Source organism: Puma concolor, chromosome D3 (genome assembly GCF_028749965.1).
Source record: "Puma concolor isolate L17-30 chromosome D3, mPumCon1.1.hap2, whole genome shotgun sequence".
Taxonomy (NCBI): domain Eukaryota; kingdom Metazoa; phylum Chordata; class Mammalia; order Carnivora; family Felidae; genus Puma; species Puma concolor.
Window position 1 is genome coordinate 30,257,754 of NC_141678.1, and position 14,518 is coordinate 30,272,271.

The window sequence follows — 14,518 nt, forward strand, 5'->3', positions numbered from 1 at the left end:
CACATGGAAGCACCTTCATATTGCAGAGCCACTGCTGACCCTCTCTACCAATACGATGGGCTGAAACCCACCAGAATGCAAAGTTCTGCTCTATTTCTCATGGGAAAATGTGGGCCTCTGGCTCACAGGGCTCCAACGGGAATCCTTTGGGACACTCCTGTGGCCAAAGACCCACCAAATTCTTTTGATTCTTGTGCTAGCCAGATTGTGAATACATTGCGCTAGTCATGTTCTTCTAAACACGAAGAACACTGGCCCTCGGTGTATCCAGCTTCACAAAATTGCTTTATCATCCATCAAGGTTCGTCTTGGGGTCCATAGAAACTCAGTCTTTTAGAGTACTGTACATCTGGCTCCAGATATCCAAAAGGGACCAGCCCCAGATGGTCGTGTGACAGGTGGAGCCGGAGTCCCTGGCCTTGTGGCTTCAGAACTACATGGACATCCAGAGCCCTAAGGCATCAGAAGGAGTCTCGCAGAGAGCTGTGTGGGGGGAGTTTCGGGCAGATTTACAGGCCAAGAGCTGCTCCCTTGCTGTGCCTTGGGAAAATGAAGATAAACCTCTCCATTCCACACTGATCGCATTCTATCCCATTGGATGGAAATATCAAATGCCTTTCAGTCCTGACTGCAACCATCTCCTCTGCTTTCCTGTGTTTCTGACTGCCTCTTGATTCACCGTTAGGAGCCATGGAGCTGACACACACTCAACAGGCACCCAGGGATGGGCATCGGGTTCCCACTCTGTCCCGTGCTCAGCCATCAGCATCGGATATCCCAAAGGAGAATACTCCTCGTAGCTGTGACCTTGGGGGTTGGTTGTTTGTAGCAAAGCGTGGGGCGAGTGGAGCCAGATCGCCTCCTTGCTTTGCTGATTGAGTTGCTTCCCTTCTGAAAAGCAGACAGGTCACACAAGAGCTAGTAGGCTACAGACACTTGTCAGCAAAGAGCCCTTTACAGGAAGAGGGCATCAACGCCCCTCTCCACACTTTTGAGACACAGCTGGGGGCACCTCCCAGCTACAGCTCTATTGGTCACTCCATTCAATGATGCAAAAAACAACAGAAGCCGACCGAGTCCTAGGGCTCTCTAGGCCCCTCTGAAGGGAGAAGGCGGTCCTGGTGCTGACAGGTCTCCCAGATGGAGATTCCACAGGGCGTTTGGGCCTAAAGCCTTCTGGTGTTCTTCTTTTTACAACGAGGTTGCCAGGAACAGGGCCCGGGCTTTTCTGTCTCCATAGAATACCTCTTCCAAGCTCTGAAGAGCTCTGGCCCTCCTTATTTGCCTTGAAACATATTGATCTCTTGTAGAACCATGGTTCTTCCCGCAATCCATTCAGAATCAGTGTCTCAAGTGTCCTATTCTCTGACTTCCACCTGGGAGTGTGGTCCCGTCCTTGTGAATGGAGCTGAGATTTTGCCACAGGGCTCCTTCTTCACTAATTGGTTTGTTTCAGAAGTATACAGCCATTCTGAGGCTGAAGGCATTTGAAGGGACCCAGCAGAGGATGTTGAAAGAAGACAGGCTTCTTGCTGACAGGGTTCCCAGTTGTCTTACAGAAGGCCCCCTTAGCCTAATCCCTTCGGCCTTTCTTATTCTGGATACGACTTGCTCAATAGGAGACTGCGTGGGGTTATTTCATTCTCAACTTTCTCCAAATTTCATGTGTAATGAAGAACTCTGGCAGTGTTTGTCTCCATTGCCACTCCTGAGCTTTTTTGATGAAAGAGAGTTTGCATGGACACTATTTTGGGACGGTGTTTCAGAGTAATATCCTCTTGTTTCGGCTTGGGGTTTTGGTGGTGTGCCTGGGATGGTGCCAAGAGGTATGCTATTGGGCCGTACTCAGTTTGGTTTCAGAATGAGGTGACCCTCCCCATACCCAAGGTGTGTGAAGGTGCCCAAGGAGAATGCTCACGGGCAGGCAAAGCCCAAGCTTGGGGGTGGATCCCACCTCCTGCGTGCTGCAAGGGGAAGGGAAGGTTATGGTCCTTTTTTTCGGTTTTCCCCGTGCCCATTTGAATGCACAGTTTTTGCTCACCTTGTAGTCATCCCTCTCCCATTGCTGCTTTCCTAACTTGGTCTCAGTTCACACATGGTTGCTCTACCCTGTGTCGGTCACCTGCACCAGCCGAGGTCCCCAGTTTAAAGGTGAGTTTCCAAGCCTTTCCTGATCCAATGCATAACTCTCAGAGCCTGGTGTCCCATTGGACAGCTGACGCCCTTGTCCCTGGGCCTCTGATGGTGGGCAGGATAGAGTATCGTGCAAATGGGTTGCCACATGAACCCTTGCTCCTGATGGATGGAGCTACCCTCAATCGAAAGAACACTTTGTCCATATGCACCAGGATCCTGGACCTGATCAGGGCACAAAAGTGCTTGTGAATAGAGCACCGAGGCCTTGTTCCCACAATCGGATCATGGCATGGAAGGAAACTCTTCATATGTCACAGCCAATTGTTGCCCCTTTTTACTAATACGATGGGCAGAAGCACATCAGAAGCCAAATTCCCCCTCTAATTCTTTTTTAAAAAAATTGTGTACATTTATTTAGTTTTGAGAGAGTGGGACAGAGCACAAGTTGGGGAGGGACAGAGAGAGAAGGAGACACACAGATCCGAAGCAGACTCCAGGCCCAGAGCGTACATTCAGCACAGAGCCCGACGCTGGGCTTGAACCCACAAACCACAAGATCATGACCTGAACTAAAGTCAGTCACCCAACCGACTGAACTACCCAGGCACCACCCCCCCCCCATTTCTTAAGGGAGAATCTGGACTTCTTGCTCACAGGGCTCGAAAAGGCATCCTGTGGAGAACTCCTGCAGCAAATGGTCCCAAAGGTTCTTGTGGTTCTTCACCAAGGTACATAAAGAAGTCACTGCGCTGGTCAGCTTCTTGTGAACTTGAAGAATTCTGGCCTTCCGTGCATCCACTTTCATGACATGCTTTATCATCCAAGTTTCATCTTCCATTCCATAAAAACTCAGTTTTTCAGAGTACAATATCCAGCTGCAGATGTCCAATGGGGCCAGCTCTTGTGACATTGGGACAGGTGTGGCCAAAGGGTCCCTGGCCTTTTGGTTTCAGGACTACATGGACATCCAGAGAGCGCTAGGGCTTTGGAAAGGATCCAACTGAGAGCTGTTTGTGTGGAGGCTGGGCCAGACATATTAGCGGGAAGCTGGCCCCTTTGGTGGTCCCAGGAGAAATGAAGATAATCTCCGTTCCACATGATTGCATTTACATTTGATGGCAATATTGAATGTCCTTTGACTCTGGCTGCAGCTATACCCTGTCCCTTCCTGTGTTTCTGACTGCCTCTTCATTCACTGTTAGGAGACTTAGAGGTGGCACTCACAAAGCAGGCACCCAGGGACAGGTGGCTTCCCACTCAGTCCCATGCTCAGAACCAGCCATGAGTCTCCGATATCCCAAAGGAGAATAGCCTTCCTATCCCTGAGTGTGGTGCTTGCCTCTTTGTAGCCAGGGGCAGCAGGGATGGGAGCCAGCTCCCTTCCTTCATCTGCCTAATTGAGATACCTTCCTTCTGAAAAGCAGACGGTTCACACAGGAGCCGAAGGCTCCAGAAACTGGTCAGCACAGAAAAAGCCCTTTACAGGAAGGCACCAAAGCCCCTTTCCAACTTTGGAGTCACAGCTGGGGAAACTCCCAGCTATAGCACTATCACTTCTCACGCCATTCAATGTTGCAAAAAGCAACAAAAGCTGACCAAGGCCCAGGGTGCCCTAGGTCCTTCTGAAGAAAGAAGGCAAGCCTGGTGCTGACACGGCTCCCAGATGCAGACACTAGATGGCGCTTTTGCATAAGCTCTCTGGGGTTACTTCCTCTTAAAGCCAGGTTGCCAGGAGCTGGTGCAGGACACTGCCTTCTCCGTAGAATTCCCCTTCCAAGCTCTGAAGAGCTCTGGACCTCCTCGTCCACCTTATCGCCTCGTTGCTGTCTTGTAGAAACAAAGGTTCTTCTCACAATGTGTTCACAATCAGTGCCTCGAGTCACCTTCTGTCTTCCACCTGTGAGATTCTTGTTGTGTTCTTGTGACTGGGGGAGAACTTTTGCCACATGGCCCCTTCTTCACTATATCACTGTGTTTCAGAAATATGCATCCATTCTGAGGCCCAGAGCATCTGAAGGGACCCAGCAGAATATGTTTGGTATGTACGCTGGCCAGAGATTTGGGCAGGGAGATGGTCTCCTTGGGGGCCGAGGGCAAATAAAGCAAAAACATCTTTCCAAGTGGAAAGTGGCACTTAAAATGTTGAGTTTTGGCCCACCTGGCGCCCATTTCCATCTGCTTGCTGTGTTGTTGAGAATGTGTTTTTTTCTGTTAGTTGCCTTAGAGACATCCTTCATTCACGTGGCACCCCTGGGTATGCCACCAATTCTCACTCTGCTCCTGTGCTCAGTGAGAACTATCAGGCTCTCCTCTACCAAAGGAAAGAGAGCCTCGAGTCCCTGGTGCTTGGTGCTTTGCCTGCCGTGCTATGGAGGATGAAGGAGAGCCAGCTTGCCTCACTGTCCTGGATAATGGTGGTGTTTCATTCTAAGAAGCCAACAGGTTGCACCTGGGTTGTAGGAACCAGGAGGGGGTCACCAATGGGAGAGTCTTTGATGGCAATTAGGGAATCGAGTCCTTGTTGCAGATTCCTGAGCAAGAGCCCTCAGAACCCCATAGCTACAACTCAAACACTGCTGCCTCCCTCAACTGATGGGAAACATGACAGGCATAGGCCTAGCCAGAGATCACTGGCTCCTATGGAAAGAAGGCAGGCTTCTTGCTGCAGGGCTCCCAGTTGTCCGCCTATGGAGGACCCCTTGGCCAAATCCCTTGGGCATTTCTTATTGTGGATGCGACCTGCTTGATAGGAAACTGCGTGGGGTTACTTCATCCTCAACTTTCTCCAAATCTCATGTGTGGTGAAGAACTCTGGCAGTGTATGTCTCCATTGCCACTCCTGAGTTTTTTTGATGAAAGAGGGTTTGCATGGACACTATTTCGGGTCAGTGTCTGAGTAGTCCTCTTGTTTCGGCTTGGGGCTTTGATGGTGTGCCTGGGATGGTGATAGAAGTATTCTCCTGGACCCTACTCGATCTTGTTTCAAAAATATGTGGTTCTCCCAAAATTCAGGGTGTGTGAAGTTTCCCAGGGGAATGCTTGCGGGTAGGCTAAGCCTGAGTTTAGGGTGGATCCCGCCTCCTGTGTGGGACATGGCGAAGGGAAGGTCGTGCTCAACTTCCTTTGTTTTCCCTCAGGCCTGTTTAAAAGCATAGCTTTGACTCCCCACGTAGTCGTTCCTCCCCCATTTTTGGTTTTCTTTCCTGGTCTCAAGTTACACACTGAGTCCGTGTGACTGTCTCATACACAGCCGAGTTGCAAAGATGGGAAGTGAGCCATCCTTGCAGATCCTGAGCCAGTGGAGGTTTCCAAGTGTCTGATGTCCCAGAGGGCAATGGACCCTCATGTCCGTGAGGTCTTGTTTTTCAGTAGTCTATTTAACTATCGTAAATAATTTCTCTTCTTTGGAAACAAAGGTCTCCCTGGAATCATTTTAGAGCCTTTGTCTCAAAGTCATATCCTTTCCCATTAAGCTTTGATTTGGGTAGCATCCTGGTGCGTGTGAAATTTCTGATACCTTTGGCCAAACCTATTTCACACGCACCAGGATGTCCCCAAATTCTGATACCTTTGGCCAAACCTTTTGGGGACATCACCAAGCTTAGATCGTCTGCAGGTGCCCAGTGAAGAATGCTTGTGTGTAGACTAAGCCAGAAGTTTTAGGGATGGAGCTGGCCTCCTGTCTGGATAGAGAGTTTATTAATAAATATGTCCTTTTCACCAATGTATGCCATTCCCTTGGAGATGCAGCACTTTGGTACTGCTTGTACTCATGCCTATCCCATTACTGCTTTTCTAGCTAGGTCTCCGTTCATGTCGAAGAGCCATGGCTGTGTGAATGGTACCAGTTTCTCAGTTCCTGAGAAATTGACCCATGAATATGGGTCTAATATCTCAGAGGAAACCTGGCCCTTCTCTTCCTGAGCACATGGTGTTGCTTAGCTGGCCAAAGTATGCATGCACATGGGTATCCAGTTGGACTCCCTCCCATCACTAATGGAGATTCCTTCATTTTGACAAAAAGGTTTTCATGTAGGCAGGTTGTTCCACGATCTGGTCAGCGCAGAAAGTACCTTTGGATGGAATCCTGCACCAAGACCTGCTTCCAAACAATTGCCCATTGGCTGGGAGCCCATCCCTGCTACAGCTGTATCACTGCTGCCCCCCTGTACTGTTGGCAAGGGCATGACACATACCCTGAGCCAGGTCTTTCCCTCTGTTTCTAAAGGAAGGATCTGGGCAGGCTTCTTGGCGACAGGGTTTTCAGGTGGAACTTATGGACAGCACCGTTTGACAAATCCCACAGGCGTTTGTCCTTCCCGAGTCAATCGACAAGCTGTGGAAGACTCTGCCAGTCACGTTACATCTTTATCCCTGATGCTGAACTCTGACGCTCCCTCCAGCCATTTTCACCCCTTTGCTCGCTTTTAACTCTGAGATGTCCCTGGGGTCCATTCCATGTAATTGTCTTACAGTCATATCCTGGGGATTCTGGTCTAGTCATTGTGACTATGGCACATGTTTGGCCAAAGGTCCCCTGTCTTTTCACCAGGATAGTGGTTCCCTGTATGATTGTTCATCTCTGCATGAGTGTCACAGAACTCAGGTTTCTGGTCAAGTAGGCCTGTGTTTTTGTGTTTGTTTTCCCATGGGCAGATCCTCAGATCCCCTCAGGTTTTCAAGCATCTTGAAAAGACAAGAATAACTAAACTTGGAAGTTGTTACAGTATCTGAATGATGTTCAGGGCAAGATCTTTGTGTTTTAAACCAGTGCAACCTTAATCTGACAGTATACAGGGCAATCGTGCTCTAGTACACCCCTCTGCGTTTCTTCCAGGCATATTGCACACTAGCCAGCATCTTGACTCTACATCCTCATTATAGTTCATCCCTGGCACTCAGCAACGCATCACATCACGCTTATCCATTTCTTTTGAGGGTACCCATGTGAGAGCGCTTTAATCCTCCGAACATGGTCTGGGAGAAGAGAACCGGTAAGAAGTCAAACCCCAGGTACTGCTCTATTGGATTCCACCCTATATGCCATCCTTGCCCTCTGCCACGGACCTTGGGGCTGTTTTGGAGCTAGTCCTGCCAGCCAGACCTATCACTGTTGCTACAGCTGAGTATGCTGAAGGAGGACAGCATTGCACAGGCCACTGCCATGGTTGTCACTGCATGACCACAGAGTGGCTTTGTGGGGCCATTGAAGCTGCTATGGCACTGCCTGATGCACAGAGCTGTTCATGTCTTGGTACCTGACCCAGAATCCTCCTTGTGGTGGTGACCTGCACCCACCACTGATGCCGGTGGTCCCTCTGGCCACTCTTTGCCCCACATGGAAGGTAAATCCAAGTCTGAGTCAGTGCAAGGGCTACCATTAGCAGGGACTGGGTTGCCTTGCTTGGGTCCCACCTCCACCATGCACAGGCTGTTGTGAAAATCTATCCCTGGGCATGGGTTTAGTGAGTGACAGCTCCATGGCTCCTATGTCCAAACGGGGACATAGACAGCCATGGGAAGTGGGTGTCCATAATGAGGGCCTAAGTGCAATATTTTCAGCAGGAATGGGATCAGTCTGCATCAGAGCCGTGTAACTTCATGTTCCCTCAGCCAAGGAAGGAGACCAGCTCCCTTCCCCGTCCTCTGGCCCAGCCAAAGTGTCAGCGTTCTAACCTGAGCCTTTCCATGCCCCTGGTCTCTGAATGCCTGCATGGTTTTGACACCAACTTGCCAGGGGCCCTGTGGCCAAACTTATCTCACATTCACATGGACTGGCGTGGGATCCCCAGCTGAACACCAAGATTATCCCTCTGAGAGACTACATCGAATGGACCCCAGAGAAGACCTATATTGAAAACAGAGCAAAGAGGGGAAAATAGATCCCCGGAAGGCGAGAGTCCTTCGCTAGGAATGAAGATGGGATGATGTGGAGAATGAAGGGCCTAGTTCCATCTCTAGCAAGCTGGCTCTCTCAGGAATAGGCAAGATTTGTGAGCTTTAGTGAAAAAGAGCCCCCTAGAGGTTACAGCGGGGAAGCCTTTGATCAAGGGGTCTGCATTCTTCCTTCAGAAAAAGACGGAAAGCCCTGGCTTTGAGTGTGTTTCTTGTCCTCATTAGAGGACAGGAGTCTCAGTGATTCAGCTGTGGCTGTTTGGGTCTCCCGGCTGATGGCCAAGTTGTTAGAACCCAGACTGGATGCGTATTCCCTTCAAAGTCCCTTTGTGCACTGACCAGTGCCTGAAGCAGAGTGTGCATGCATGAACCATCTAATCTGCATGGTGAAGGCACCTCTGTCCACCAGGGGAGGGAGGCCAGCTGACTACCCATCCATGCAAAGACTCTAGCTGACTAGGCACCAAGCCCCCAGGGACACAGAAGCTTGCTTTCCTCTGGCATACCAGACACTGAGAGCCATCAATTGGCTGAGGAACTGACTGGGAACTCAAGACCAATATTTGGACCTGGGTTGTGCCTGGCACAGCTCCAGGGGATCCTGGAATGTTCTAATTTAAAAAGAAGACATTGTTCTAAGGCTCTTGCTCTGAATGGCTCCCAGGAAGACCTTAGCTTGAGAAAAGAGCAATAAAACCACATAGGCACCCGGATGATCAAAGCTCTTCATTACAGAAGAGAATGGGATATAGAATTCAGTGCCTCTCCTATCTCCTGGCAGGCTGGCTGAAGAGTAAGAAACACCTGAGAGCTGGTGGAAAAGGAAACCTCCATTGGCTACACATGAGAGTGAAAATCTGCGGGAGCTCTGTATTTTTGTTAAGAAACATGAAAAGCTGTATTTGGTGATTTTCCCTATCTTTCTTATCAGGAAATAAATGCAACATTGAAGTAGAGGCAAGGATCTCCTGCTTCCCGCTGGGGATCAAGTATTTGAAACCCGGACCTGATACAGTCACTCCTCAAAGGGCTTTTGTCTGTGCTGACCAGGTCTGAAGAACAGTGTGCATATGGGAATCATATTTGGCACAGAATGAGGGCAGTCATGTCCTTACTGCATTTAAACAGACGTGGCCAAGCACCAAGCACTAAGGGACATCAAGGCCATCCTTTCTTTTATTTGAAGTTACTGGTTGCTCTCACAATGGGAGTTTTGCCTCAATCGTTGGGTTTTGATTGTGTGAAGTGACAGCCCAATCATTTCTGAATGTGACCCAGGACTTAGAAAGTAGCAAATTGGTGGGAATGGTTACAAGGGAGGCCAAGTCTCTACATTACTGATGGGAATGAGTTATGCTAGCCCCGTTTATATAACTTCATTTCTCCTTGCTCTATATGTAAGGCCAGTCCCTCTCCAAACCTCTGGGACTACCTACCCATATCTATCCATATCCAACTTGGCACCTTCATATGCCCTAGGCCTCTCGTTAAGAACAGAGTTGTAGTAGGAAGTTATGAGAGGTCCTATTGCCAATCTATGCCAGAGTCACCAGGATTCAGCCGGAGGCCCCAGTTAAGAGGGGAGGATGTTTCTCTGAGATATTGACTCTGAATGGACTCCAGCAAGATGCTAGTTTGAAGAAAAGAGCAAAAGGATGGAAATAAATAGAGGGCCAGATTTCTTCATTACAAAAGAGAGCAGGAGGAAGCTGAAGACGCACTTAGCACAATCTCCTGAGAAGCTGTTGTCTATAGTAAGAAACACCCATGGGCCGAGGTAAAGGGAAACATCTATTGCCTACACCTGGGTGCACAGCATGAGGCCTACACTTTTCTTTCAGAAAGAGAAGGAAGTCTCCGGACCTTGGCTCCCTTGTATTCCCTCCCGTCAGGCAGAGAAGGAACAGTGACAAAGGTAGCAGGTTAGGGGTCCCATTGGTGCTTGGGGTATTGTAACCAAGTCAAGGTGCAGTATTCCTTATAAGGGCTTTTTTGGGCTGAATTGTCCTGCTGTCTACTGTGCATGCTTGATCCATCTGCCTAAGAGGATGAAGACATTTCAATCACCCAGGAGAGGGAGGCAAGCTGGCTACCCATCAGAGATGACTTGAGCCAAGCAACAGGCGCTCATGGACACGAGGCTCATTCTTCTTTGGCATAAATGAACAGATGGCTCTCCCATGGCACAAGACCAGAGTGGTATTTCATCACAAACCCTGGTGTTATGTGGCTGACAGAACAAGTTCCACCTGGTTGTGACCCACGACCTAGTTAAGGAAACAGAAAATGGATGGGAAGGCCTAGAAGGAGGCTAAGCTTCTTCTACATTACAGAGGAGAGGAGGACAAAGCTGGGAATGAAATGTCTACCATCGTTTCTCCAACCAGAAGGAAGGCCAGCTCCCTGTCAAACCTTAGCATTGCCTACACAAGGACACTCTGCCGGGCACCTTCAAGGCCCCTATGCCTCCCATTGTCAGCATACTTCTGAAAAGCAAATGAGGGGTCCTGTGTCCCAACCTATGCCAGAGACCTAAGGACTTGGCCAGATTCCCCAACTTAAAGGAAAGGATATTTCTTTGAGACACTCACGCTGAATGACACCCGGAGAGAAACTAGTTTTCAAATACTAGTATTATGGACCGGGAGATTCTAGCGACCTCTTTGCCAGTACTGCAGAGCACTCCCAGAAGGGCTGTTAGGTGAGGGTGAAGCTTATGGACTGTGTTCCTAGGCCTCTAAGGTGATGGTGAAGTTTAAGGTTGGGTATTTGCCCACAATCCTTTGCTCCAGCTCTATCTCAGCTGTTGCAAACCACACAACTGCCTTTTCTATTCCTGACTGAGGAATCTTGCATCAGTCTTGTGTCCCAAATTCCTTGTTTGGTCAGACCTGACATCCGGATTGGGTGGGGATAGTCATGACTAGGGTTAGGGTTAGGGCCTGGCAGTTTGTAGGGGTCAGTTCGTTGGCAGTGCAGATCCCTCCCTGGAGGGCTGGGTTGAGGGCTAATGTGAGGAATTGCGACAGGCTTTGGTCTCGGTTTAAGGGCTCGGCTGATTGTGTGGTCTAGAGTTAGGATTTTGCTCAGAATCCTGCTCTCAAGGCTACATGCCAGTCCTTGCAAATGGCTCTGTATCCTTCTTCGTTCCTAACCAAGTTATCTTTTGTCATTCATGTATCATAATTCAGGTGTGTCCTTGGAACCAGCACTCAGGCCCAAGTAAGCCCAGAACAATGGCTAGGATTAGGGTTAGGCTGTGGACAATCTATAAGGGCCTGTCCGCTGGCAGTGCAAAGACACAGCGCTCAGTTGAACCCGAGTGTCCGGGTGTCCATCAAGGGTTTGGTTTGGGGTAAAGGGCTAGGCCGATTGGGTGGTCTAGGATACGGGATAGTTTCTACCCAGCATCATACACTCTGGCTCCATCATGGTCTTTGCAAATGGCACCATTTTCTCTTATGGACTTGGTCAAGCAACTTTGGTCAGTCTTGTGTTCCACATCCATTGTTTCCTCAGACCTAACGTTCAGGCCCATGTAGGGTCAGAGCTGTGGCTAGTGTTATGGATAGGACGAGGAAAATGGCCAAGGCTTATCTCCTGGCAGTGCAAAGATGTATAGCGGTCTCAGTTGATGTTGTCAGTGTGAGGGTCAGCCTCAGGTTCTGCTTCAGGTCTGATCTTTGCACCCAGCACCATTTCTTCTTGTGTCTCTGGTTGAGCCCCTTGAGTCAGTCATTTGTCCCAAATCGTTTCCTTCATTTTGTGATTCGCTCTTGTGTCGAGATGGAGGTAAGGCTAGGGTTTGGGTTGGGAGCTAGAAGATAGCAGGGGCCTATCCACCAGTAGTGCCTAGCCCCTCACAGAGAGCTCAGGTGATGGTAACACAAAGGGTAAAGGTGAGGCTTAGTTTTTGGCCTCCTGAGCTAGGTGTATCGTGTGGCTTAGCGTCAGGTTTTCACACAAAATCATATTTTCTAGCTCCGTCCTCATGTCCGATAGCACAGTTTGCCACTGTGTCCCTGGCTGCATCCACTTCAGTGAGTCTTGTGTCCCAAACCCATTGTTTCCCGAGACTTGAAATGTGGGCTTGGGAGGACCACATCCATGGGAAAAGTTAGTGTTAAGGCCCAGGAGACATTAGGGCCCTATCCGCCAGCAAGGCACATTTCCCTCACTGTAGAGGTCATTTGAGGATGAAGGATAGGATGAGGATCAGCCTAGGTGCAGCCTAAGGTGCAGGGCGTGGGCTGATGGTGTGCAGTCCGGTTAGATTTTCAGTCTGAATTATACTCTTTTGCCCCGTCCCAGTCATGGCCAGGGGCATGGATTCCTTCTGTGTTCCTGGCTGAATAATCTTGCAGTGGTCATGGATCCCAAGTCGGTGTTTCCCTCAAACAGGATTTGGGCCAGGTTAGAACCAGTGCCAATACTAGAAATTGGGTTAGGGCTTAGGAAATGGTAGAGGCCTATTGGCTGGCAGGGAGAAGCCCTGCCCGCAGAACTGAGTAAAGAGCAACAGCCAGGGTGAAGATCAGTCTTCAGGTTTACATTCAGGGGCTAAGCTGTTGGTGTGGATTACGGTTAGGGATCTTACTCTGTCACTTGATCCAGTCATTGGATCCATCAATTCCTACTATGCACGTGACCAAGTAATCTCGCATCAGTTCTGTGTCCCCAAATTGCGGTTTCCACAGATCTGGAATCTGGAACCAGCTAGGGCCAGAGCCATGGTTAGGGTCAGGGTTAGGGCCTATTGGATGACAGACTATCCACCAGCAGTACAGAGCCCTCCCTGGAGGGCTGAGGTGGTGAGTTTTAGGGGAAGGGTCATGCTTGGGATTCTGTTCAGGGGCTAAGATGATGGTGTGAGTTAGGGTAAGATTTTGCCCCAGAATCAAATTCCCTTGTTCCATCCTTGTTGCAAATGGAACGACTTTTTTTTCTCTGCTTGGGGCTGAATAACCTTGCATCAGTCATGTGTCCCAAAACCGTTGTTACCTCCGACCTGAGATTCAGGCTTGGAAAGAGCCAGAGCCCTGCCTACAGTTAGCTTTAGGCACCGGGAGATAGTAGCAGCCTGTCCAGCAATGGTGTGTAGCACTCCCTAAAGGTCTGAGAGGAAGGTAAATGTTAGGGTGAGGCCCAGACTTACGGATAGTATTCAGTGCTAGGGTGATGGTGTGGGTGAGTCTTAGGTGTTGGTCCACAATCCTACATTTGAGCTCCGTCCTGGTCATTACAAAGAGCAGAACGTCCTTCTCCATTCCTGTCTGAATTATCTTGGGTTAGTCATGTTTCCCAAATTCCTTGTTTGGTCAGACCTGGGATCCAGGCCTTTGTAGGAACAGAGTCATATTTAGGGTTAGGTGTAGGGCATGGCAGATGGTAATGGTCCATTCACCTGCAGTGCAGAACCCCCCAAAGAACGCTGAGTTGGGGGCAAAACTCTGGATTTGTGACAGGCTTTGGCCTAGGCTGACTGTGTGGTCCAGGGTAGAATTTTGTTCAGAATCTTTTTCTGCGGCTGCATCTTGGTCATTGCAAATGGCACCACTAGCTTTCTTGTCTCTGGCTGTCACCTGGCATCAGTCATGTGTCGCAAATAGTTCCCTCAGAACAACCATTCAAGCCCTATTAAGGTCAGAGTCATGGTTTGGCTTAGGGTTAGTGCATGGAAAATGGTAAAGGCCTACTTGGAAGGCACAGTTGAGAGAGTTTGTTAGTGTGAGGGTCAGACTTAAGGGTCAGGTTCTGCAGTCAAGAATACTCCTTCCAGCATGGGGATCTTTCAGAATATAAGGAGAGTTCCCCAGACTACCAAAAAATAACAGTTCGTGATAACTCAACCAGACCTTCAAGAATTATTAAAAGGAACTGTTTCAGTAGAATGGGCAGATGAAAAGTGTCAGTATAGAGGTTGAAAACGCAGTTAAATGATTTTTTCTGTACATAAGCCAGTCAAGGAACTCACAGAAAAGGATATAAAACATCATATACCTCAAATGTGTGGAGGAAAGGAGAAAACAAGGGGTTCCGTCAAATTATGGCTAAATTAATGTAGGCAGCTACATATAATAGAGGTTATATACAAACCGAAAGGATACCAAATATCAAAACCCACTAATAAAGACACAAGATAAAGGAATCCAAACATATCATTAAAGAAAGTCAGGAGAACATGAGAGAATGTCAAGAAAAAGATCAGAGAAAGTCTTCCAAAACAATCACAAAACAAGTAATAAAATGGTATCCATCAATAATTACTCTGAAGGTCAATGGGCTAAATGATCCCATTAAAACCATAGGGAGGCAGAATGGATTAAAAGACAAGACCCACTCACATGCTGCCTACAGGAGACCCATTTTAGACCTGAAGACACCTGCAGATTGAAAGTGAGAGGATGGAGTAGGATTTGTCATGCAAATTGTTGTCAAAAGAAGGCTGGAGTAGCCATCTTATACCAGTCAAAACACATCTTAAAAC